Raw genomic sequence first — 26,857 nt, 5'->3', positions numbered from 1 at the left:
CGAAAAACGCTCCCGCCAGCAGCCAGTGAGAAAACCTTCCGGGCAGTGGGCAGCTTTGCTCTTAAGAAAAGGGGTTTTCACCTTCATGGCAGCAAAGAAAACCTTCCCCGGGTGACCTGACCCAGCGCTGTCCTCCTGAGTCTGCCACCAGCACATCTCCCCAGAGCGGCAGAGCATGATTAGCAAGACTCCGGGCGGCGTTCCCTGCTGCTGTTCTGAGCCCCTGGCTGGCACCAGCAGGGAGGCTGTGAAGAATTGCACAGCTGCTGCTGCCTGGGGACGGCTGGAGCATCGTCGGGAGCAGAACCCAGAACCCCCAAGCCGAGGTGGCGGCGCGAGGGAGACTCTTCTCCCCGTCAGGGGTCTCTGCATAGGGGAGATGAGGGGGCAGGGGGCGTGTGGATTCCGTCAGACCCCACCAGCCGGATACGGACGCCCCAGAACAGGCACAAGGACGGCACCTGTTGGGAGCCATCCCAGCACTTTCCTCTGTCCCTGGCAGCTGGGGGGTTGGGCTGGATCACCAGGGTGTTGCTCACTCTGCTCCCGCGTTGCCTGGCGTACTGGTCTCTGGCTAGTGGGGGTCAGGCCTGCCTGAGTGTGTTAGTGGGCTGCACCATTCAGAACTGGCTGGAAAGGCGGAGAGATCTGCCCAGCATCTCCTCCCAGGGCTGGGCTGGAAACACCAGCCCGCTCGCAAGTCCTCTGGGCACCCGCCCAGCCCATGGAGACTGGAGATCCCAGCATGCAGTGCTCCATCTTGAGCCAAGCACTTTTTATCTGCAGCAGGGCGGAGTGTTGCATGCTGGGACATGTAGTCTCCAGGAACCACCTCGAGGACAGCTGCCCAAGCACCAGCGCTGCCTTCCTATCAGGGTGACGCTTCAGCCCCTCGCCGCGAGCTCTCGGTGAGCGGATCTGATGGAGCCGGTACGCACCTGGTACGCACCGCCTACTGCGCCGAGATGGGACATCGCTGGAAGTCCTGAGACTAGAGCGTTTGGACGAAGCTGCATGTCGGGGCATAGGGCGGGCTGCAGAATGGGAGGGGACGGACTTCTTAAACAACCCGACCCTTTCATCTCGCAGCGATGTTTGCTCCAGGAGCCCCGGCCCAGGCGGAATCCAGGGCGCAGAATTCAGATTCCAATTCCAGGGGCAATGCTTACTTGGTGGGAGTGACAAAAATGACAGGGCACCCCCATGGCCGGTGTGTGCAACTGCACCTTCCTATCACGCTCTCCACTTGTCTGTTACACTGCTTTGGATCTTGTCTACACGCAGAAGTGGTGTCAGTTTAACTTAACTTGTTCCTGACCCACTCTGGATTATTCCAGGTTAGCTTCAGACCATTAGGAATCAGTGTAAACTAAGCTGAAATCAGCCGCTCTTGAACAGAAATCAGAGTGTGCACGCAGGGGTGTGAACCGGGTAACTCAACCGTTACAAGTCACACCTGGCCTTAAAGCACTGCATCTGCCCAGCGCCTGGCACTGCATCTGCCCAGCGCCACCCGACGGGGCCCTGGGCTTGACTGGTGCCTCTGGGTGCTACTATGACACGAGCAACAGTTTTGGGGATTCTGCTTTCAACAGAACATGGAGCAGTTCCCTTCAACGTCCATGTAGCCGGGGCGGAATGACCCCTGGGGCGTCGCTCCCACATACAGGACGCTCAGGGGGTCACGACCATGGCTTAGGGACAGAGCGTTAGCCCCACATATTACTCAGCCGCGGGCATTCGCTCAAAGCTCACTGTGTGCCATGACAATCCCTGACCATTCCTCTCCCCAGGGCCTGGAAAGGGCTCGTGAACAACACCTGCCTGGTGGGTTTCCTCGCTGAGCTAACACCTTTGGGATGCTGCTGCTCGGACAGCGTCATTTCATTCCAACACAGGACTGTGATTATTAATTACTGGTGTTACGGTAGCACCCAGGAGCCCTACTTCCCGTCTTGTGTGCAGACCCTGGCTGCCCCCCGGACACAAAGGCCACTGTCGGAGCAGGTGCAGAAAACTTACGGGATACTCAAGGAAGCTACCACAGGATACACGGGCCAGCCGGATAGAGAAACCAGGCGGTGCTCCTCATGCCATCCTGGTCAGCACAGCCTTCAGAACTCCCCGGGGACGGCCAGCACCGGAGCCCGCAGCACTGCTGTTCTCTGCAAGTGCTCCTGTAATACGCTGCGCTGTGCGTGCACAGAGACAACGTGGTCCCTGCCGGAAGAGCTTACGGGCTCCTGCAACTTCCTCCGATGGGCGTGAGGACCGACTGCAAGAGAAAGGGGCTTGTCACAGATAGTGGGTCCCTGGGGCAGACCGGGCCCAGCTCCGCGTCAGAGCCAATGAAAGGAGGCAGGGGACTCCTGGGGCTAGAGCGGCCTATCAGAGGGCAGGAAGACAGGTTGCGCCAGGCGGGAGGAACCACAGAGCAGTGGTGGGTCTCCAGAACAAGGAGCCGGATGCTCGGGAAGCAGCCCTGGGGCTGGGGTTCCAGACGAACCGGCGGTGAGAAGGGAGCTGGCGGGACTGCGAAGCTGCAAGAAGCAGGATTACCAGAGATCCCAGGAGGGACCCTGAGAAGCCCCAGGACAAAGTGTGAGCTGAGGGCCAGTTTTGTCTGTTATGTGCTTGTCTGGAAAAATAAACTTACTTAATGGAGACCAGGCGTGGCAGCGAGGGCTTGTTACGCTGCACACGGCGCAGAACGTGGGAACCTCAGTCAGCCCTGATCCCACGGGAGACAAGGTGGCTCTCTGGTGCCCGGGGAAGAGGGGGAAAACAGAGGCAGGGTGCCGCAGAGCGACCTCTGACCACGAGGGGGTGCTCCCGTACTCCAGGGATAAAGAAGGGAATCCAGAGGGTGAACAGGGACGCATTCTGGTCTAAACAATCCGCTCCTCTGATCTCCTGCACAACACCACATGCTCCCCGCGCCTGCGAGACGGAACAAGCCCCTTGACAGAGAGAGACAGAGGCACGTGATTCATAAAGCTGAGCTCGGGACTGGAAGCCAAGGATGCCGGAGTTTAATTCCTGTCTCTGCCAGGCATTCAGCATGTGGCCTTAATCAAGTCACTTCACCTCCATGCGCCGCTTTCCCCACCTGTGAGTCAGGCCGCCCAAATCAGGAGATTTCTTTCAAACACAATGAATTTGGGGGTCTTTTCATTTGCTTTCTCGTTTCTGAGCCTTTACGGTCACACTTGGGTCACAGCCTCAGGACGTCCTCTGCCTGTTCCCACAAGGCCTAGTAATTTACTGTAACAAAAGCCAAGGTTTGCCCAGAATCTCCTGACTCCAAGAGCTGGGCCTGAGAAAAATCACCAGAAGTGCCAGAGTCGGGTCAGATGAGGAAAGCTGACAACCCCGGGAAACTGACCCGCTCTGCAGGAGAGGCAGCAAAGAGACTCGCGCACAAAGCAAACAAACTAGAAAAAACAGCCACTAGCTCCTCTGCCCTCTCCACTCCAGGGGAACCCTAGCTTGGACACTGCTTTGCCTGGGAGATGCACAGATCTGGGGAAGGGCGAGCGAGGAGAGCAAAGATCAAATGGAAGAGATGACAAATTTCCCACCCAGGCCCCAAACGCTGACTGGCGAGAGCAGCTCTGGCCCAGAGGGCAGAGCAAAGCAAGTCTCCCCAGCAGGGACAGCTCAAATGTACGAACTCCCCAAGTCCAACAAGCAGGGGAGCTCCCGGTCTGGGTCCCAGAGACCCACTGAAACTACAGGGCCAAGTCACAAGTCAACCACACAAGCACTGAGGCAACCCAAATACTGTGGGTTTATCTCCCCACCCCATATATCTGTAGCACTTTCCATCTACCAAGTCCTGGACAAATATTTACAAGCCCTCACACCTCGCTGGGAGGGAGTTAGTGTCTTCAGGGATCTGTAGGCACCTCTCGCTTCACTGCTGCACACGAGAGAGTCGGAATTTCCCAGTAACAGTGAGAATAGAACTCAGGACTTCCTACTGCACAGGGACCCGAGACTCTCCTTCAGCTACCTGCAGTACTGGGCCCATGACACACAGCGAGGCAGGTGTCTCTGTGCAGCAGATTGCAGTGGTGACACAGGCACCCTAGCCGGGTCATTGTGATATTATTCCCATCTCACAGGTGCAGACCAGACGCAGGGCAACTCCCCCAAGGACACACACCCAGGGACTGAACCCAGATCTCCCAGTCTACGGCCTGACTCACAAGACAGCCTCCCTCCCTCCCACCCTGACTCCGAAGGGAGGAAGACAGACCTGTATCCCCGGCGTTCACAAGCTGTGGATCCACACTGCACTTCTTCCCACCCCCACTATGTTAATTCCCAATACACTGCAGCTTTGGGGGCTTAATCTGAAACAGATTTTTCCCAGGAGTGATCCCAGCTACACACAAAGACCCCCACTTCTGTGGGCGGGGGAGGGGCAGATCACAAAATGGGTTTGCTATTTTAAATCAGAAAACTAGCCCCAGCGCCCAGGGCTCAGCCCCACCCCCACCCCCCACACACACACGCAGGGTGCAGTCCCCTGGCAGAGCGGGTATCCGAGACTGCACTCATTACACAGGACGAAGTAACAAACATCCTCACTCCCACTAGAAGGCGCGAGAAGACAACTTATAAGAATCTGACAGGGAAAGTAGCATGAACTGGGTTCGGAAGCCAGATTCCCCACGCAATTGTCACCGCGGGATCCTGGGCAAGTCACTTAATCTCCCGTGCCTCAGTTTCCCATAATCACCCCTTTGTCTAGGCTGGGAGCTCTGCGGGGTAGAGACTCGCTCTTACTGGGTCTGTCTACACTGCAGTGCAAGCCCCGGTTAGCAGAGCTCGAGGGAGCAGACCCTGGGTTTGTTACCCTGGGGCGTGAGCAGCTTCACTCCTCTGTAACCCCAGGTGTGGAACTGGTGAGCCCAGGCCCCAGCCTGGGGCTCCAGCGTCTACACAGCGTTATGCAGGGACAAGTCCAACAACCACCCACATCCCAGAGTTCCCAGCACCCTCCCAAAACGGGGCCGCTCGAGCCCTTTGTGCGTGGGGCAGCACGGGAACACGACTGGCCCGAGGACAAAGGAAGTCAGCCCAGGGCATTGTGGGATACTTTCAGCAAACTCCCAGGGCACGGGTCCAGTGGGGCTGCGTCCGCACTGCAAAGCAAGAGGGCTGGAACCCTGGGTCCCGGCCTGACTCGCGGTCGGACTCTCCGCCCCGTGAGGCCCTGGGTCCGAGCCTGGGTTAGCGTGACTGGCGTGTAGGCGGAAGAGGGGTTCGGTCTGAGGCTGAGTTTGAACCCGGGGCTTACGCTGCAGCGTGGCCGTGCCCACTGTGCATAGGTACAGAGCCTCCACATGCTGCTGTGAGAAGGGAGCCCCAGCTGGAATCCCAGGGAACACCGTTCACCTCCCAGGAGGGTCATCTCCAACCTTCATCCATTTGCTACCGGTCGCCTGTGCTGCGCGCTGATTCTTGCACTGGCGGTATTTCAGGGGAGACTGTCCGCGCCGCATAGCTCACATCACCCATCTTGCGGTACAGCCCCAGGGCCCAGACACAGACCACGACCTCAGCGCGCCGGGCGCTGGACAGACACAAAGCAAACAGTCCCTGCCCCGCCAGACTTTACAGCTGAAGCTGTGCTAGACAACTGGCCAAGACCTGAGACCACTGCTTATCACGCTGGTCCGTCCTTTCTCATTGTTTTCGTCTCCTCTCCAGTCTGTCTGCACCCACCTGTTGTCTCTGGTCACAGGCTGTACAGGCGCCGGAGCAGAAACCATCCTGGGGGGTCCCACTCCATGACTCCAGCACCCAGGCGTCCGTCAATACAGGATTGGAGGGCAGGATGTCAGAGGGCATTAGCTAACGTGTTCGAACTCGCCCACACGTGCTAGCTGGCAAGCCGTGGGGGTGTGGGGGGTTCACATTCAACTCCATCTACTTAGCATGTGCGCGATGCTACACAATCTGCTCCACACTGGAGAGTTACAACACTAGCCGGAATGGCTCAGCTAGCACCCAGCAACTGCCTGCTACAGTGCAGTGTCTTCCCCACCCAGGCAGCTGCTCCGTGGGGGTGCCTCGGGCGAGATGGTTCAGGGAGCACCCTGGGTCTGCGGTACCGTATCCAGGGCTGTCACAACGGGTGCTCGGATAGAACGCCACCAGCCTAACGCTCCCACACATGTTCATTTCACAGCAACAGAGGTAGGATGATTAGAATCTGTACCGTGGTAGCACCAATGAGCCCCCATCCCGGAGCAGAACCCCACGTGCTGAACAACCACAGAACAAAAAGACAGTCCCTGCCCCACAGCTTCCAGTGTAACCAGAGAGCAGGATTTCCAGCTCAGTGTGGAGTTTCTGGGGCTTGGTGGGTTGCCGAACACCCCTTCCAGCCCTGGCCGCGAACAGCGGAACCGTCATCTCACATCAGGTCAATGCTTCGTCTATTTATTATCAGTCATTTGTACAGTGGTAGTCCCTGGGCCTCCTGCCATGTCTGATCTAGCCACTGGTCCACCTAGTCTGGGATCCTGTCTCTGACAGCGGGTGCTTCAGAACCGAGAGTGAAACCCGTTTAAGGGAGGATTCTACAGTAACATGGCTCAGGGGCCAACAGGTAGATGGCACGAAGCCTGGACCCCGGGGTTTCTATCCCTGACACATTGTACTTGATTGAAAGTCACTAGTGGGATGAGTTTGGAGTTCTCAGCCTAGTCCCTGTGGACACTGGCCCACCATATCGCAAAGCCTGCCCCATCACCGTACACACATGGGGAACGGGGGAACCCTGCAATGTCCTGTACCAAAGGGGGGGGACGGCGGGACCCTGACAAGGCCACAGGGCGAGCAGGAGGGGAGTAGCAAAGGGGGCAGCCGGCCAGGAGGAAGGAGCCCAGAGGGGTACAGCCGTGGGATAGCAACCAGGGGGGTACAGCAAATGGGGATTGAGGGGGGCTGAGCAGGACAGCCCTTGTCCCCACAGGGAGCCGGGGAGCTGCTGTCAGCCCCTCTCCCCGGAGCCCTACAATTCACTCCAGAATTTAACACACAAAGACGGGGGGAGGGAGCAGGGGATGTCCGTCCCCCCCACCCCCCTGGCAGGGGGCTCAGCACAGAGAAACCCCAAACAGCCACTGTCCCACCTCCAAACTTTGCAGAACTGAAGGGGGGAGACCCCGGGGCCCAGGAACACGGAGCAAGTGGGGACATGGGGGGGGGTCCCCGGCACATGGACCCCCGATCCAGCGGCAGATCCGCGCCAGGGAGAAGTTCCTGGGGCTCCCCGGCACACGCACGGCGGGGCCACGGACTCGCCACGCCGGCCCCGGAGCCCAAAGGCCGCACTTGGCAGGAAGCGTCCCGGGTCTCGGGGCCCCCGCGCCCCCGGATCGGGCCCCCCGGCTTTCCCAAGCGGGACCCTGCAGCCCACGGGGCCGCTCGCCCGTGGGCCCGGCCCGCGCCAGCCCGACTTACCCAGGAGAAGAGCCGGGCTCCCGCCGGGGGCCGGGAGAAACTTAGCCCGCCCCGCCGGCCATCGGCTGCCAAGTTCCCCGGGCCGGAGCCGAGCGCGCCGGGCTGCCCACGGGGGCCGCGGGCGCGAGTGGGGCCGGCCGCGTGGGGCCCCGGGCCGAGGCTGCCCCTGGCTGTGTGGGCGAGCTTCCCCGGGACCAATGGCTGCTGCCGCGGCTCGCCTGCCAGGCCCTCGGCGGGGGGATGGAGCCGCCTCCGAGCTCCGCACACGCACAGACCCACCCCCTCCCCGAGCCCTCCCGAGAGAGGCCCCGCCGCCGCCCGGGAGGCGGGGCGCGCCGGGCCGGGCCGGGCCGGGCAAACAAAGGGCAGGGCCGGCCCGGGGCACCCCCTGATGCGGGACCAGCCCCCACCCCCTGCCAGCAGCTAGCCCCAGCCCGGGGGCTCATGCCAGGCACGGCCAAACCATGAGCCAGGCGCCCCCAAAACCCAGGCACCCGGCTTAAAAAAATCACCCGGCTTTTCAGAAAGAAGAAACATGGGGGTCCGGTCCCCAGCCCTTTTCCAGCCGCGCCCGGGGGGAGGGCTAAGAGCTGGTTCTCTCCTCTTTAAAGGCGAGCGAGGGTCTCCCCCGATTCCCGTGCCTCCGGGAGCCAGGGCTTTACACCCCCACAAAACATCACCAGAGGCGGCAACGCTGGCTGGGTTCTGGGCTGGGAGCCAAGGATCATGCTCAAGGCAAGCGGGGGCCGGATCCGGCCAGCCAGGGCTCGGGGGGACATTCCAAGGATGGTCTGTTTGTGGTAGCCCCAGTGATGTGCCAGGTGCTTCCCATCAAGATGGAAATAAGCTGCCCCGTCAAACCGCTGTGCCTGCATCCCCGGGGGGTGGCACCAGAGTAACTCTCTGTTTAAATGGGTGCAAACCCGGCTCGTAGCCCAGGCCGAAGGAGAGAGAGGCAGGGAGATGGAATCACAGGGAAGGTGGGTCTTTAGGAGGAGGCAGGAGCGTGGTGTATGGGCCCAGGGAGGGCACACCACGAAAGGATGGCTCCCCCGCCTCCCCTCCATGGCTATCAATCTGGCGCAGCCACATTTAAATAAAACATAAATAAATAAAGCGAGGGCTTTCCGAGGCTTTGCTGAGATGCGGCTGGTTTGGGGATTGAATAGAAAAGGCCTTGAGAAAATAATCAATCTGATCACATATTAACCGGCACATGCGGCCTGCAGCTCTGGGCCAAAGCTGGTACCAAGGCTGAGGAGGATCGGGGGTGGGAGAGGAGTAGCCCCTTTAATCTGTGCTACTAATGTGAATTTTTAACAAGGGAGGGGCCTGGGCTGTGAAATTCAGAGCCGGGCTCCCCCAGCTGCAGGGGTGTCCAGCAGGGTCGTTATAACAAGAGCGACAAGCTGGGAACAGGCTTTGGCTCCCCACCTCGTGCAGGGTGATGGGCTGGACCCATCGCTGCTGGTCCCTGGAAGACCCACTCATGTACCTGAATTTCCTGCTCTGTGCAGGAGCTCAGATGAGTGGATTCCTTCCCCTCTCCATCCTGCTCCAGCAGCTGCCTCCACTTCTGTCCCGCTCCACACACCAAGAGGGGCAGGAGTGGCTGGGCTGCAGAGATGCAAAGAGATCCAAAAGAACCACCCTGTTCACTTCCTAACCCTATTTCGCGTCAGCCAAGTCAGGCTGGCTGCATGTGGCAATTTTACACGGTTAGAAGCAGCTGCCATTTTGTGAGGCGGGGCAGATGTGGTATGATCCAGAGGAGACGCACACACTGTGCTCTCTCCTGGAGACTTTGCTTTTGTTCCTCCTTTGCCCTCCCACTACATGGAAGAGTCATTCATACTGGGCTGCTCTAGAAAACAGGCAGCCAACCGCCAGCATTTAAAAAAAATTAAGTCAGGCACTAAAAATCATGAGATTACTTTTAAAATCATGATTTGTAAGCCAATGTGTTTTGCGTCTTTTATTTGCCTTTGAGGTTCTGAGCATTTAGGGGTCTTTATTACAAGCTCTTCTCTGCAACCAGGAGGGCTAGGAACTTCCTCCTAACAAAGAAAGACAACTGAGGTTCTCACATCACAATGTGACTCCTCATTTCTCTGGGCGTCTGCACGAAGCAGGGACACTGGCTGCATGACGTGGCCAGTGGCTCATTTGTCCTTGCACCAGAATAACCCCTCCTGTTTCTGACAAAGCCACAGTCATACCCAGCACACCTGCCAACCATGGCTGCGCTGGGGTATTCTGGGGCACCTCTCCCATCGCGCTCTGTGCAGGACCGGGGCCAGACACTGGAGGGAAGAAGCGGGGGGGGGGAACAGAAATGCAGCAACTAAATGCGTCTAGCTGCCTGCACATATTAAAGAGGAGCCACCGTCCATGGTGGCGGAGCTCAGGACCCCGCACCAAGCGCTGCAACCAGCTGATACAACCCAGGCCTGGGAACTGCTGCTCCGGGGCGATAAGAGACTCCCGCCCCCTCGGTGACAGGCCTGCAGCCGGGCCGGGCGGGGCAGGGGAGTGTCAATGTGGCGAAGACAGCTACACACTGAGCGCAGCTGGCTGGGAAATGGTTGTGGGGTTTTCCCCCCAGAGAAAAATGACAATTTTTTTATTGTTTCATTTTTTTCTTAGATTTTTTTCAGGTTTTCATCAGAAAACTGCATCGTTTTCAGCTTTCCGCAACCGGAAATCACATTTTTCTCCTATTTGAAATTTTAAAAAGTTGGTTTGCAGTTTCTAAAACCCCAAATATTTCCAGTTTCTTGACAAACATCCCTTTTTATTTTTTCAATGGGAGTTTTCATGAAAAATCTCCATTTGGTCAAATATGCAATTTCATTTTGAAAAACACACATTTGAATGGCTGGGTGATGACGCTGGGGATGGGGCTCAGCGAATGGGAGCTCTGGGCTGTACAGTATTTTGGCTTGTGGTACTGTGAGACCCCAGCCCAGGTTATCTTAGCCTCCCCCAGGGCCATGCTGAGCCAGCCACTTTACAGTCTAGAAGACCAGGTCCCTGCCCCACGGAGCTCACAGCCCAGACAGACAAGGTGTAGGCAGGAGAAGGTACCATCCCTGGTGTCCTGCGAATGGCACACGTATTGTACTGAGTCTCTCCCCCCCAAATCCCCACATCTGTACTGCTGCTGCTTCGCGGAGGGGGGTGCCGGCCCAGCAGCTGTTAAGACATCTGTCTGTCTACAGTACTGCTGGCACGCTCATCACCGAAGTGTTGTCCACCTCGGGCAATGCAGGTGGTAGGAAACAGCAACCCTCCAGTGGAAAGCACGTGCACAAACCAACCCCCTATCACACATCAACAATCCTGCTTTGCACACACATGCCCTGATGTTATCAGCTTCACCGGGCTCCCTGTGTTATGTCACAGCCACCAGCCGGGCTGACACCCAGGCCCTCTGAACCAGGGCCGTAACAAGGGCAAGGCGGCACTTGCCTCGGGTGCGCAAAGCGGAGGGGCGCAGCTCTACCGCGATCAGCGGCACTTCAGCGGCAGCTCTACCGCCGCCACTTTTTGGCGACGATTCAGTGGCAGGTCCTTCCCTCCGACAGGGACTCAGGGACCCACCACTGAATTGCCGCTGAAGACCCTGGAGCTGACCCTTGCCTGATCCTTCTTACGGCTCTGCTCTGGACCCGAAACATGAGTCTGCACAGCCAGAGCTAAAGATCTCAGCTCCACACCTGGGGGCCAGAACACCCCCCATGCTCTGCCCTCGGACCCCACCATCCTTCTGGAGTGTGGGCAATAGGGCCCCCTCCTCCCCCAAGAGGCTGGAGCGGCAGCATCGGGGCGCCTTGTCCTCCCAGGAACGGTAATCGGGTGCCATTCCCGCAGGTCGCAAATGGGGTCCCTTCTCTTCCGCAGGGAGACAGCACTGGGGGACCCCAGGACTTACACATACATGCCAGCATGCTGCAGCACCTCACACCTCTCTGTCCACCCGTGTTCCTCCCTGCCCCGAGGCAGGCACGAAACAACGCGTGACCCCATGCGTGCGGATGCAGCCGGCCGGGCCCTCTCCAAGTAACACATCTCTGCCGTGGTACCCACAGGAGACGCACGACTAACCCCATGACGCAGGGGGGTGCTCGGTGCGTCCTCACCAGCCTGTCTCTGGAATTAACCCCCCCCCCCCCGTGGCCAGCTGACTCGGGGTCACAGGGACTGGGCGGTGGGGCTGTATAACTGGGACCCTGCGAGGGGGGAGGGTACCACAGCTCAGGCTCCAGCCAAGCCCAGACGTCTACACAGCCCTTTAGCCCCCACCAGCCGGAGTCAGGCCAGCTGCGGTGGTTTAACTGCAGCGTAGACGGACCCACACAGCCCACTCCCACTAAGCCGGTGAGACTCCTCACATGGGCCCAGGACCACCCCTCTGGCACCATCCCACTGAGCCCCATGCAGAGCCAGCCAGTAAGGGGAGGCAGTATGGGGGACTCCCTGCAAGGGGCCGGAGGAGGCTATCTTCCCGCAGGACATCAGCCAGGGCAGGGCTTTCTCTGCATCTGTGAGATGCCCAGCACAAGGGGGCCCTGACCTTCGCAGCTACACACTTCCACAGCACACACACCCAGTAACAACAGTGGGTAGGAGAAGGCAGATAAGTATTCGAACCCATCTCCCGCTCGTTCCCACGGGTTTACATGCTCTTTGTGCTACGTGGGGACGCGGACGTAGACACCTGAGCTCATCCGCAGCTTGGCTGCTGTTGTATTTTCAAATATTGCAAAATTGGGCAATTTCCCCCCTTATACGATCTAGCCGGGCACCAGAGAGTCCGGCGCCCGCGTGACGGTCACATGGCGCAGAGAGACGTGCACGGCGCATGCGCCAATGTTCGCACACCGAGTGCTTGAAGGCCGGCGCCCCAGGACACCCAGAGGGAGCATATCCCTGTGATTCCCCAAAGGCTGCGCGGCCTTGGTGGCTGCTCACGTGGTCCTGCCCGGCTCTGACGACAGCGGGTCCACGTGGCTGCAGCAGCCCCAGCTGTTTATGGTTATAGCTGAGTTAATAATTAACTAGGCGCTGGCTGGAGAGGGAAGGCTGGGATGCAGCTGGGGAGGGGTGTGTCCATTCCCTCCCTCCTGGGGCCCCTTCTTGCATTTACAGGGTGCAGCCCAGCGGGGCCCCTTCACCTTGAATCCCCCCCATCTCTGGGGCCCTGATCCCATTTCTGTCTGCGGCCCCCCAGATCCCTCCACAGACTGGCTTTCCCCTGAGCGTTCTGGGTGTGCGGGGGAGAGGGGAAGGGTCTCCGAGCCGGCAGTGTGGGGCTTACGGCTACTGAGCAGCCCAAGTGGCACCCAGGCCCAGTCTGGGGCTGAGAGCCAGGCAGCAGCTGGCAGGGGCGTGTCGCACACACCGGCCCAGGGAAGACCCAATGGAACACGTCAGGTGGGCGGCTGGGGGGACTCAGGCCAGCGTGTAACAGCCCTGGGAAGCAAACGCCTCCACGTATCTCCACCGCTGCCCAGCCCTGCCCCAGAAGGGCCCTGCTCTTGCGGGGTCTCCTTGGCCTCGCCAGTGAGCAGCCAGCCGAGGCCCCAGGCAGCTTCAGTCAGGGGGTTCTTGTGATCTGGTAGGAACTGAGCTGAGACCCACCACACTCACTGCACACGTGGCCCGGCTCAGCCAGCCAGCTACCAGCAGCTCCCTGGCACTGCTGGGTGGGGGATGGCGAGCCGGAGGCACAGGGCTGACTCGCTGGGCAGCATTACAAAATCTGACCCTGCTGCCTGGGGTAAGTCTGTGTCTTCCAGCCCAGGGAACCCTGGGTGGCACTCGTCCCCAGGGGCTGCTCCCCCTCACAGCCAGACCTGCAGCAGCATGGGCTCTCCCTAGGCCTATGGAGTCCTGCCAGCCCCCAACCTCTCTTCTGCTGCACCCTGCCAGGCCTTAGTACAGGCAGAGCAAAGCCAGCTCTGTCCAGGTCCTGCCCTGCAGCCCCCCGCCATTCCAGCCCCCGATCCCCCAGGAGGAGCTGGACGTGCCCCTGCATGCAGCACCCTCTCCCCTCGCACACCAGCCGTTGTCACGGAGTGTGGGGGAGTCCGGCCCTGCACCCCTCTTCCCGGTCTCACAGTGACTCTCAGCCAGCCAGTAAAACAGAAGGTTTATTGAACAACAGGAACACAGGATACAGCCCAGCTTGGGTTCAGAGCCAGGACCCCTCAATCTGGCCTTTCTGGGGGTTCAGGGTGCTTGGATCCCAGCCTAGGATCCCCTGAAACCCCACCACCCAGCTCCCAAAACGAAGACTGACTCCCCTCCCCACTTCCCTTTGTCTAGCTACAGCCAGAGGTGAGACCTCCCCTCCCCCAGGCCAGGCTCATGTTACAGCTGCATACCTGTCTCTCGCCTACCAGGCACCCAGACAGTCCCTATTCCATCACACCCGTGTTGCACGCACAGGACAGGGCAGCCTGTCAGCCGTTGCCCTGCAGAGCCCCTGCCCCTGGGGACGGCCAGGGAGTGGAGAACAAAGTCCCATCCAGCAGACCCCAGGGGGCCAGAGAGGGGGACTATGGACACCCACCTAGGAGCTGACCCAGCCTCCTGCCCCTCCAATGGGCCACGCCCCAGCCCGATACAGTACAGGAGCCCCACACACCTTGCTCAGGGCTCGTCTCACAGGGAGTAACCACCTATCACAGGTGTATGACGCCTCTCAGGCCAAAGCCCTTCACAAACCCTTCACACGCAGCACTGCTGACACGCAGCCACCTCTGGGGTGGAGCACAGCGAGCAGCTGCCACCAGCAGGCTGCACGAGTGGGAATATTCTGATCAAGGAAAACCCCTGCTCCGCCCAGAAAGCGCCGCCGGGATCTTCCAGCCCCAGGCAGAGCAGACAGGGCTTTGGTTATACCCACACTGCAAAGCCCCAGGCACCAGCCTGCGCCAGGCACGGTCCTTAGGCTGGAACGTCAGCAGCTGACCGCCGTGTAACGTCAGCTGTGCGTGACTCCGGCCCAGCCCCACGGGGCTAACAGCTGGCTGCTCACTACTGGCCACAGGGTCTCTGGTGCGTGGGGCCGAAGGGGCCCCCTCAGGCTGGGAGCTGCGCAGATGGAGCCAAGCCCCGGCCTCTGCCCCCGCAGTCGAACACAGCAATCAAAGGCCTGGCGTCCTTGCTGGTACCGAGCAGGGGAAATGAGGGAGCCGGGCGGAGAGCTCAGCCTGGGACTCCAGGGACAGCAGCTAGTCCAAAGTCTGATGCTCTGGATTCCCAGCAGTCCCCTGCAGCCATTAAGGCAAGTAAATTAATACGGGAAAATCCCCCAGCCCGAGCATTACGGTCCATCAATGCCTGCAGCTGCCTCCCCGCCTCGGCTCTAAACACAGGCCTGGGGAGTTATCGATCGAGTCCCAGCACATTCGCATCATGAAACTCCTTTGGCTGCACTAGAGAATTCGGCCCCACCCCCAATCACTCCGCCACCCCCGCCAACGGGGGGCCCCAAACAGCCAGGGCAGCAAAACGCCCCTTCCAACGGGACTGGCCAGGAGAGCCCGTCCTCTGCAGCCAGGCACAGCCCCCGTCCCAGTGACCCGCACGTCCACCACCATCGCCAGGATCAGCCAGCCTAGGAACGAAGCTGCCACGCGCCCTGGGCCAGCACCACCTGGGCCAGGCCTCAGCACCGTACTGCCCAGCCTCCCAGGGCCCCCTCGCTGCACAGCTCCCAGCATGCAGGGCAAGATGTCTGGTGCAAGGGCAGGCCCTGGCTCCTCTGAGACGCCCCGGCCTCCCCCGCTGTGTGAGCACCACCTCCCGCCACTGCTGTCCCCACCAGACCAGGGACACCATCACCGTCAGGAGCATGGGAGACAGAACTGTCAGAGCCGGGGACGATGGAACTCACTGCCACAAGAGAGAGGAGACACCGGGCCTCAGGACACTCAGAGCTGGGACTGAGATTCTTCACACACACACTCTCTCTCTCTCCCCCCCCCCCCAAGCAGAGAGGATTGCTCTGTGGGGAGGGGGCTCAGATACTGCAGGGCCTGGGATCACATAACGCAGCAGGCAACGCATATGGGGCTCACCAAGCTGTTAGAATTCTTGGAGGGAGTCAACACGCATGTGGCCAAGGGGGACCCAGTGGATCCAGTGTACTTGGATTGTCAGAAAGCCTTTGACAAGGTCCCTCAGCAAAGGCTCTTAAGCCAAGTAAGCTGCCATGGGATAGGAGGGACAGGGCTCTCATGGGTCAGTAACTGGAATAAGCAGTTTTCACAGTGGAGCGAGGTTAGCAGCGGAGTCTCCCAAGTATCTGTACTGAGACCAGCGCTGTTCAACATCTTCATAAACAATCTGGGAAAAGGGGTAACCAGCGAGGTGGCAAAGTTTGCAGATGATACAAAACTACTCCAGATAGTTAAGTCCCAGGCAGACGGCGAAGAGCTACAAAGGGATCTCACAAAACCGGGTGACTGGGCAGCAAAATGGCAGATGAAATTCAATGTTGATAAGTGCAAAGTGATGCTCACTGGAAAACATAATGCCAATTACACATACAAAATGACGGGGTCTAAATTAGCTCAGGAAAGATCTTGGAGTCACCATGGACAGTTCTCTGAAAACATCCGCTCAATGTGCAGCCTCAGTCAACAAAGCGAACAGAATGTTGGAACCATTAGGAAAGGGGTAAGAGAGAAAATATCATAATGCCACTATATAAATCTATGGTACATCCACACCGTGAACACTGCATGCAGTTCTGGTCACCCACTCTCAAAAAAAGATATATTACAATTGGAAAAAGTACAGAGAAGGGCAACAAAACTGAAGAAGGGTATGGAACAGCTTCCATATGAGAGAGTAAAAAGTCTGGGACTGTTTAGAAAAAGAGACAAGTAAGGGGGGATATGATAGAGGGCTATAAAATCATGACTGGTGTGGGGGAAGATCACACACGAACCAGGGGTCACTCAATGAAATTAATAGGCAGTAGGTTGAAAACAAACACAAGGAAATTCTTCACGCAGCGCACAGCCAACTTGGGGAACTCCTCGCCAGGGGATGTTGTGAAGGCCAAAAGTATAACTGGGTTCAGAAAAGAACCAGATCAGTTCACAGAGGACAGGCCCAGCAATGGCTATTAGCCAGGATGGTCAGGGATGCAACCCCATGATCTGGGTGTCCCGAAATCTGTTTGCCAGAAGCTGGGAATGGGCGACAGGGGCTGGATCACTTGATGATTCCCTGTTCTGTTCATTCCCTCTGGGGCCCCTGGCACTGGCCACTGTCGGCAGACAGGACACTGGGCTAGATGGACCTTTGGTCTGACCCGGTCCGGCCGTTCTTATGGCTTCACATCGTGCTCTGCAGATCAGCAGACTCAGACTGTGTCAAACCAACAGTGGGACCAAGCTGCAGGGCTGAGGGCTCTCAGCTGAGAATTTCCACCCCCTCCCCAACGTTCAGAGGAAGGGTCTGTGAACTCCCTTTGGCTTCTGCCGTTGGGGGGTGAGCTGCTGTTAGAGACTGGGGAGGAGGGAATGGAGCCTTTTTATGATTATCTATTTGTATTATGAAAGCCCCCGGGAGCCCCAGGCCATGCCAGGCGCTGCACAGACAAACACAAAGACAGTGTTTCTCACAGAGAATGACTCATTCACCCTGAAAATATCCCACCTCCCGCTGGATCATCAGGCCGAGGCGGCTGGGCTGTGCCTGCGAACCCAACATTTGTGCACAGAAATGAGTCATCGTGGACATCAGATCCAGCTGGGCTCCTGCAATTAGCCCTTTGGGTCCAGTGTCTTGGGAGTCTGAATGGGGAAAAAAAATCACTCCAAGCAGCCAGGGCAAAACTCTGGGATGTGCAGCAAAAATGGCTGGAGGACGGTGAGTGACGGGGAGGTGCCCAAAGCCATCGATGGTAGGACCGTGCTTACTGAACCACCCGCAGCAGGGTGCCCAGCGCCAACGGGCAGCGGGTACCCAGCTGGGAGGAGCTGCAAAGGGCAGGGAGCACAGAGAGATGACCCGGGGAATCCAGAGAGACCTGACAAATAGCGACAGTGAGACTTGGCTGGGAAACAGACAAGTAAATCCCCGAGGGCGGGGGTGGGAAATAACTCCAGCCCTAGAGCCAGCCAGCGGTGAAAACTGGGGACAGGGTGACAGCAGGCAGCACGGAGTTTGCAATCTGAGACAACTGCAAGAGAGACCGGAGCCGCACACATGGTGGGTGGGAGGGAGGCTCTGGTGTAACCACAGCGGCAATGTCACATTCACTCCCACGCACCACATTACAGACGGGGAAAGTGGGGGAGCTCAGCACAGAGCAGCAGAAATAGAGAGACTCCCTCTTTAGCTGGGGGGAGTCCCCTCGGCTCGCCCTCTGGGGAGACAGACCCTGCCTTCCGCCCCCACCCCCGCCTCTCTTTGGCTGTTTGCACGGCGAGCGCCGTCAGGCAAGGACTGGTTCTGATTATACACCCGGCACAGCGGGGCCCGGATCTCGGTCAGGGGGCTCTAGGTGCCGCTGTCACCCACATCGCTAGGAACTGGGGAGCTGGAGGAACTGGGCCGTGGGGCAAGGTGCAGTTGCAGGATGTGCCTAGCGTGGCCAGGACGGCATCCTGCAGGAGTGGCTCGGCATGTAGGTGGGAGCAAGGGGAAGAAATGAGGAAAGGAACCTGTCAGACACACCTCCAGCCAGGGAGCTGGATCAGGCTGTGTGATCAGCTCTCCAGGAATGGGGGAGGGGGGAAGCCCTCAGACTCAGAATGGGGAGGGGCTGGAACTGCTGGCAGCTGCACCCTGGGGCCAGCTCCATCCCTCAGCCTCCAGCCAGGTGTTTTCTGCTAAATCTGGGCTCCCCCTACTCCAGCTGCTTTGTCTTCTGTCCCCTGGGCCACCCAGCAGCTGCAGAAGGGGAGGGGGTCTTTGCTATGCGCCCCCCACCCCCCCAGCCTCTGCCTTTGGGTCCAGAGCTTCCCCCCTTGGCAGTGAGGCCAGAGTGAAACCGAGCTGATGCCGGACAGTTTCCCTGCCGGGCACCCTGCCTTGCAGAGCAGCCTGAAACTGACCGGAGCCTGGTGAATTTGGCAGAGCAGCAGCAGGGCGGGGAGCCCTTGTCTGCAGTCTCAGGCAGGTTTCGCTGCGCTGTTACGCTGCTCGCCCACGGGGACAGCCGCCCCCACAACACCAGGGCCAGAATCGTTGGGGTTTTAAAAAACATTACAAGTCAGATTCTGCAGAAATCGATGGCTCAGCCCCCCGTGGCGAGTGGGTCTTTTGACACCCCATAGCAGGTCTTTGCCATCTCTAGCTGCTCGGGATTTCTGACTCACGCCAGGCACTGCACGCTGGGCCTGTCAGCAGGGTAGAGGCGCCTGCCCGTTTTGTGGCAGCAGCTCAGCTGCCCACGGCCCAGGCGACTCAGCCAGAACCTCGGGGTCTGACAGCTCCCGGCCCGGATTTTCTCAGGTTACAGAAACGTTTTGGTTTCTGGCCAGTCTCCCAGCCTGAGGCTCGTCTCAGCAGCCACTCCGCTCTGGCTACCTCTGCACAGAAAGGTGGCCTGGCGGGGCCCGTGCGCGTTTCCCCCTCATTTATGTTGGTTTCTCTGGGAGCTTTTTGGTCACGTCAGCCCAGGAGCCGCACATAGATGGGAACAGACCCTGGCCTCCTGCAAAGCCAGCACAACTTCCACCTCAGGCCATCAGCATCCATCTGCCAATCCGCCAGGCTACACAAGGAAACCTGAGCCACATCACTCGCCCAGAGCCACACTGCCTGTCGGGGCCAGGGCCAGAGCTAGGAACCCGACTGCCAGTTCTCTGCTCTACCCCCCTCCCCTCCCAGAGCTGGGAATAGAACCCCGGAGTCCTGGCTCTCAGCCCCCCCATTTCTAACCCACTCCCCTTCCAGAGCTGGGAATAGAACCCAGGAGTCCTGGCTCTCAGCCTCCCCATTTCTAACCCACTCCCCTTCCAGAGCTGGGAATAGAACCCAGGAGTCCTGGCTCTCAGCCCCGCCATTTCTAACCCACTCCCCTCCCAGAGACAGAACCCAGGAGTCCTGGCTCCCAGTCACCCGGCTCAAGCCACTGGAGAAAGTTAACTCCAGGAACTATAAATATTTATTTTAAAATCAGCTTTCCCATCCCCCCCGAGGGAACGCGGGGTTCAGTGTTTCCCCAGGCCACGCACTGCGCGCGGTTGGTTATACGCCTGTCTCCCCCGCTCAGTGCCGGGCGGCTGAGTGCTCCAGAGCTGCTCTCCGAATATAGCAGCAGCAAACGGCCCCATCAATAATGTATCGCTTCTGTTTCCTTTTGCTGCTTCTTTCCTGTTACTGATACGTGTGTCCTTCCTGTGGAACAGCCGCCCCGGTTCTGCCAGCTGGGCCGAAGGCAACCTGCTGCCACAGCCAGGAGCTCCTCACCAGCGCCCACCAAACCGACGGCCACCCCAACCGCAGACTCGGCCCGGCCTGGCCCGGGGGGGCTGCAGGGCGGGAAATACCCCCTAGCCCAGTGGTTCTCAACCTTTTGTCATTTTCATTTTGAATGCAGGTGCAGCCCCCTCTGCAAATCTACCGTCTGTCTATAGTTCAGTTCTCTTGCATCCGTTTTCAGTCTAAGTCTTTCACGGGCCCCTTAGACATAGTCCGCAGACCCACGGGGGCTCGGAACCCTGCCCTGGCCCCACACGCCGGGGCCAAGTGACACCCAGGGGCGCACCAGAGTTTCAAGGGGGGGAAGGACAATTAAAGCCACTGCCAAGTGCAACCTGTCCCAGCAAATGCACCGATGGAGCCAGCAAATGGAATCAGGATACGGAGGGAGCCAGGAACAACTCGGAGATCAGGTGCAGGCAAAACCAGCACGGCAAGGCGCGTGTGTACTGACGGGGGGGAACCAACGGGCTTCTCGGGGACCCTGTGATCTCAAAATCACCCTCAGTCCCGACCCACAGCCCCCTGCTAGCCCAGCCCCCCCACCCCCATCTCTGCTGGTGCCCCTCAGTCCCGACGCGCAGCCCCCGGCTAGCCCAGCCCTGGGCTCCCCCACCCCATCTCTGCTGGTGCCCCTCCGTCCCGACCCGCAGCCCCGTTACCCCAGCCCTGGGCTCCTGACCACACCCGCTCTGCCAGTGAACCACAGCAGTCCTGATGCACCCACCCCCCAGGGGAAAGCTTGACACTGTTTTGCTTCTGCCTGTCCCCCTGCAGAGCAGAGCTGCCCTCAGGGCATTCTGCCCCCCCCAGGACAAGGGCCCCCTCCACAATGTTAACAGGCTGCCCCAGAGACCCCACAGGCCCTGGCTCGGATGGCTCCTAAGAGACACTAACTCACATCTGCGAGCTGCAATGGCTCGGAGGCCCAGAGTTTCCCTGCAGCAGTCCCCAGTGGGGCAAGGCCCCGCCAGCCCTGCCCCTAAGCCCCAGCCTGTCCTGCGGCCTGGGCCACACTCCACCCCTCTCCCACGCCCAGCGGGAAGGCTGGGCCTGGGACCCCTGTGGAGGGGGTCTGCACTCCTGGTGTGAGAGAGCCAGCTGCAGCCCCCCAGCCCCGGGGGGGGGGGGGAGGAGCCATTCACTGCCAGCATTCGGGGCAGGTTGGGGGCAGTGAGGCAGCTGCAGCCATTGCTGAGCTTTGCCTGCAGCCTCTCCCCCTTCCACAGAGCCTGGAGCTGGGACCGGGCTGCTGCACGGCAGGCGATTCTCTGGGGCTTGGAGCAACGTGTGCCAGGCGGGCCCTACAGCGGTGAGAGCCGCGCTGGAAATCCTGCGCCACGCGACCTCCCTCCGAGCCGCGTGCTGCCTGTGAGAACTGCTGCACTGGGAGCTTCCCCCAGCAGTGCCCTGGCACGGCTAGCCAGCCTGCACCGGGAGCCACTCAGCCACAGGCAGCTCAGAGACAACCAGATCCTACGCTGCAGTGCGCTCCGGGCCCCTTCCAAGGGGCGACGCCAGCTCCCCGCCCTGCAGAGCCTGAGCCAAGGGCCTCCCCACGTGATTCACACCTGCCCAGGGGACGCCAGCGCCCACAGCACAAGGGGAAGGTGAGGCACGGTCCTGGCCGACACCTCCGCACTGAAGGGGGCCTCCAAAGCCGAAAGCACAAGTCCCTGCAGCTGGAGCTAAGGAGCCAGGCCCGGGGTCTGGCTGCACCGGACTCATGGTCTGTGGATCAGATCCCCCAGGGGGACACGTAACACACTGACCCGGGGGCTCCGCTGCACGCTGCCCTCGCCAATCACGCCACGCTTCACAGCCGCAGGCCAGGGAGAGCGCCGAGCCGCCAACAACACAGGCCCCTGCGCTCAGGGAGAATCCCCACCAGCTGCATGCAGTGAAGTGCCTATGACACACAGCTGGGCACTTCTGATTCCGCCCACCGGCCAGCCCAGGACGACACGCTGGGTTCCCAGTTCTAAGAATCCTCCATCAAGGCTGCTGCTCGTCCCCGCCCCCTCCAGGGCCCGGTAAACCCCAGTGGGGTCCATGCAAGAGTTTGACCCCACTTTGCTCTGACCCCCTGCCATTGGCTCCCACTCTGCCCTGAGCCTGGGCCAGCCGAGCCCCCAGCCAAGGCGCCCTGGCATTTCCGGCTCCCCTCCCTGGCAGAGGCAAGGGGGGCGTGAAATCAAGCAGAACATTTCACCTAAGTGCTTGGGACAGGGACCATCTCTCTGTCCCGTTTGTACAGCGCCTGGCGCAGCGGGAGCCTGGGCCTTGGCTGGGCTCCGCCGCCATCAGATAACAAATCACATCTGTAAAACAAGCCGAGGGTCCCCCACGTCGCAGCTTCTGCCACCAAGCTCCTGGCATCCCTCCAAGCTCCCTGGGCGCCAGACTCGCATCCCCCTCGGGGTCAGGGAATGCCTGCAACCCCCCCCCATGCCAGGGGCTCTGTGTGCCCCCACTGCCCCCCCCCAGTCCTTCTGCTGACCTTGCACCCACCCTGGGGGCTGCGGGACTCCCCCTCCCATGCCAGGGCCCTGGGAAGGCAGCCCTAGGGGAGGGGCAGGCTGTTATCTGTGGTCACTGGCGGAGCCCCAGAGGGGTGGGGCTGGCGGCTGGGACACTTGGAGATCAAACCCTCCCCAACGGTCCCTCTTGTTTTGATCCAGGCCCAGCAGCTTGGGGGGTGGGGGTGGAAAACTCCAGGTTCTGCGTAGAAAGAGAAAGACCCAGAGACAGCAGGGAACTGGGTTTGGGGACCAGGAGTGCGGGGGCCCAGCCCTGCCATCTTCCCACAGACACTGTCCCCTGGGACGCAGGCCAGGGACCCTGCAGCCAACAGGATACGGGTCTGAGAGCCCTGGTGTGTGGGTGGGGGGGGTGTATGTACAGTCGCGTGTGCATAACCCTGCCCCCCGGGGAGCCCCTCGGGCATGCAGGACCCCCCCCCCCAGCAGCGGCAGGAAACCACAGCCACACCCTGCAGGCAGACTGATACCCCCCCCCCCCATAAACACACACAGCAGGGGAGGCGGGGGAAGGGAGCCTTTCACACTCTCCTGCCAACACCCCCAGCGTGCCAGGGGGCTGCCCCAGTGCTACCCAGGGTCCCTTCCGCAGCTCTGCAGCCGCACGCCGGCCCCACTGGCACTGGGCAGGGGGACCTGGTGGGCTAACCCTGACGCTAGGGCCAAGTGGGGACCGGACCCCCTGCCTCCTCCCAGCGCTGACCCTCCCGGATCACTAGACCTGCCTGGGCCCAGCACACAGGGCAGGCAAAGCGCAGCCCGTGGGCCAATACAGAGAGCCTGGCCCTGGAGACGACAGGCCCCTCTTGACCAGAGCAGAAGCCAGGACATACCATACAGGGACCTCTGTGGACTCCCCCCACCCCAGGACAGGGGGACATATACTGCAGTGTATCCGTGCAACACTGCCCCCCACTGGGGAGAAACCAGTCTTGCTTGGCTGTGTGCCATAAGCCCCATACTGCTAACGGTGAGTCTCCAGTAACTGCATTTCGGAGCAGGAGGCTCTGGCTCTGTCCTGCCGCGGCTGTGAAATGCCCGTGGCCAATGTGTATAGCCCCGTGACGGCTGTGCGGGGCCGCTGGCACACAGGCATGTTTATATATTTACTCGTGCGTGGCTGTGGGGGACCCTTGGCCTGGGCAGTGCAACGTGCGTGTCACCCACAGGGGCGAGGGGAATCGGTGTGGAGCCGAGCGAAGCCACCCGGGGGCTGGGAGCAGTTGCTGCAATGTGCGTTACGCTGCCCGCTGCCGGGACACCCCTCCAGTGACGGAGCACGCAACGACCTACCACAGCACCTGCCCCCAGCTCCTGCTGCCTCCACCGAAATGTGCAGACACCCTGGCCGCCTGGCTGGTGTCCGTGTGCACCGCCGCCCCTCGCCGGGCTGTGCCAGCAGGCCCCCGCGCCGGGGGAGCAATGCGGCCCTGGGGGACGCAGTGACCCCGCTCAGCAGGAACTGCGGGAAGGGGGAGGAGCGGCTCTTTCTTCAGAGTCGCAGCCCAGAAAACCCAACAGGCCCCTCCCTCAGACACCCCACACCCCCAGACACCCGCCCATTGATCTCCCAACCAGAGTCCCCAGCCCTCCCTCAGACACCCCACATCCCCAGACAGCCCGCCTGCTGCCCCCAACCACCCCAGCCCCTCCCTCAGACACAGCCTGGGGGGCAGGACTCAGCGAGGAAAGCGGCGTCCCTGGCTACATGTGGGTGCTGCGTGGGAGCCGCCTGCTTCCTTCCCGGACAGGGGAGGCAGGGCTGGGCAGCCCCCTGCCCCTGGGGCCAGGCCCGGCCACCTGACGGGTGGTTTCAGACATGGGGGGGGCCAGCGCCTGGCAGCGCGCGCTGGCTGTGGCACGTCACCCCAGTCAGTGCCAGACACCCGCCTGCTCCCCAACCACCCCAGCCCTCCTCAGACACCCCACACCCCCAGACTCCCGCCTGCTCCCCAAACCACCCCAGCCCCCTCCTCAGACACCCCACATCCCCAGACACCCCGCCTGCTCCCCAACCACCCCAGCCCCTCCTCAGACACCCCACCCCAGACTCCCGCCTGCTCCCCAACCACCCCAGCCCCCTCCTCAGACACCCCACACCCCAGACACCCCGCCTGCTCCCCCAACCACCCCAGCCCCCCTCCCTCAGACACCCCACACCCCCAGACTCCGCCTGCTCCCCAAACCACCCCAGCCCCCTCCTCAGACACCCCACATCCCCAGACACCCACCTGCTCCCCAACCACCCCAGCCCCCTCCCTCAGACACCCCACCCCCAGACTCCCGCCTGCTCCCCCAACTTCCCCAGTACCCTCCCTCAGACACCCCATACACCGACACCCGCCTGCTACCCCCAACCCCCCCAGCCCCCTCCTCAGAGACACCCACACACCCGGCCTGCTCTCCCAAACCACCCCAGGCCCCCCCGAGACACCCCCGCGCTCTCCGTTTTGCTGTGCAAGAGCAGGAAGCCGGACAAGAGGCACTAAGGGCTGATGTATGGCAGCGTCCTGGGCTACCGGGGGTGCCCAGCATGCCGGAGGAAGGAGGGCTAGTGGTTAGAGTAGAAGCCTGCATGTCAGGACACCTGGGTTCTCTCCCCGGCTCTGCTACTAGGTCCCTGCGTCAACACGTCACTTCCCCTCTGCAGAGTGGCTGAGCGAGGTCCTGGCCCGCAGGCAGGGCAGGGCGAGCAACTCTGCTCAGTGCCCCGCTCCTGGGGCCTGTGACTCAGCTACCATGGGACGAGCGGGGGGAGCACTATGGAAACTGCTGCCCCCAGGGGTCTGAGCTCAGCCCGGCTCTGGCTCCAGCAGCTGCCAGACTCCCCCGCCCCCCAAGGTCTGCGATTCAGCACAGGGCAGGGCCCCTAGCGGGGCCTGTTCCCTCTCCTGCTGTCTCTCCATTGCTGGGGCGGGGGGGGGGGGCACACATACACTCACCCCCCGTGGGCTCAGCACAAAGGGAACTGGGGCGAGCACCCGACGCACAGGTATCCATGGTGCCAGCCGGCACAGAGCTCTGACCCCCCTGCTCCACCAAGCAACCCTCCCCCGCCACCTGAGCCGCAGGAGAATCCCCACCCCCCATTAGCAATAGAGGGCCTAGGATCCCCGTGCAACGCAGCGGAGCTGCTCTAATCCCACCGGGCCAAAAGCAGCGCTCGGGCCCTGGCACTGCCCCACTCGTTACACTGCACCAGCCCCCAGCCTCTGTTCTCTCACCCGGGTGCAGAGCGGGGGTGGGGGGGATTGCTGATGCATCGGGGGGACCGCTCCCTCCAGGGGACAGGGTATCTGCCCTCCCCCCGTTGCTTTTTCGCCCCTAACAGAGCAGAGGGAGAGGGATGGGCAGGGACCCCCGCTCCCTCCATGGGGTGAGAGGTTCTGCGGCGAAGGGGGGAACAGCAGACCCCCAATGGCCAATCCCAAGCAGGAAACTCCTCCAAGTTAACGCAGCCCCAGAGCGCAGCCTGGGCCCAGCAGCTCATTAAATGTTTCTGGCTGGCTGGCGGCCAGAGGCAGAGGTTGCTTGTTCTGTATTCCCATAAACAGCCCAGGCTGGGCGGGGGGCCGGGGAGGCGGCTGGCGGGGAAATCTCTGGCTGCATTTCGAGCCCTGCGTGGGGCGGGAGGCAGGGACGGGTAACGCGCACTCATGTGTATGCACTCCCAGCTGTTCCCCCTGGGCAATGACACACGCACCCCAGTCGGGGAGGGGGAGACGTGTGGGGAGGTGCTCTGGGAGCCCTGGGAAAGGATTACCGCTGCCCTCGCAAGGGGTGGGGGGATGGGCCGGACTCAGTGACCCCACAGGGCTCTGCCCCGCCTGAGGCCCTGCCGGTCACCACTGCTGTGCCAGGCAGCGGGCGCCGCCCCCAACACAACCTCCTGGCACAGCCGGGTGGGGGCCGGTGCCACATCCCGGCTGCAGCGGGAGCCAGGCTGCCCGGCGGAGCCGCCTCGGGTCACAGGCCCCCCCGGCACCGCGGGCAGAAGGGGGTGCAGGCCCTGTGCACTGTGGGGGGGGCGCCTGCTGGGGCTGGCCCTTTAAAGGCAGGCCGGGCGGCTCACGTGACTTTCTGCTCGAGGAAGCAGCGCTCTGGCTCTGGCAGCTTCCACGGGAGCTGGGGGAGGCGGGTGGGGGAAGGGGCCGCCTGAACCAGTGCGGGGGAGGGGCAGCCGGGCAGGCACCGCAGGGCCCCCGCCCTGAATAGAGGGGGAGCCGGATAGGGGGCTGGGGCCAGGGGTGCACAGCCTGCACTGTGCCCTGCTGGGGGGCTGGCCCCACGGCGGGGGGGCCAGGCAGGCCCCTGTGCTCGGGCTCTCGACCCGCCCCCGGGTACACCTGCTCACCCCACGCACAGCACAGCCCTACCAG

The 26,857-nt window shown here is 61.1% G+C and overlaps 1 protein-coding gene across 3 annotated transcripts in view; it reads right to left on the bottom strand.

The window, feature by feature from the left end:
• LDB1 (LIM domain binding 1) overlaps positions 1-26,857 on the bottom strand; it is a 41,687-nt gene that overhangs the window by 11,972 nt on the left and 2,858 nt on the right. Inside the window, exon 1 of one of the 3 annotated variants that reach the window (XM_039481398.1) lies at positions 7,483-7,501. The exons of 1 other annotated variant lie outside the window; for it this stretch is intronic. The gene's annotated coding sequence lies outside the window, so the exon portion shown is untranslated. Of the gene's footprint in view, positions 1-2,022; positions 2,200-7,482; positions 7,502-26,857 lie in introns of those variants that run through there. One more of the 3 variants, XM_039481397.1, reaches the window with a different exon arrangement.

The sequence above is a fragment of the Mauremys reevesii genome, linkage group 7 (genome assembly GCF_016161935.1).
Source record: "Mauremys reevesii isolate NIE-2019 linkage group 7, ASM1616193v1, whole genome shotgun sequence".
Taxonomy (NCBI): Eukaryota; Metazoa; Chordata; order Testudines; family Geoemydidae; genus Mauremys; species Mauremys reevesii.
The sequence above is the reverse complement of the archived record's forward strand: the minus strand, read 5'-3'. Positions and strand labels throughout refer to the sequence as shown.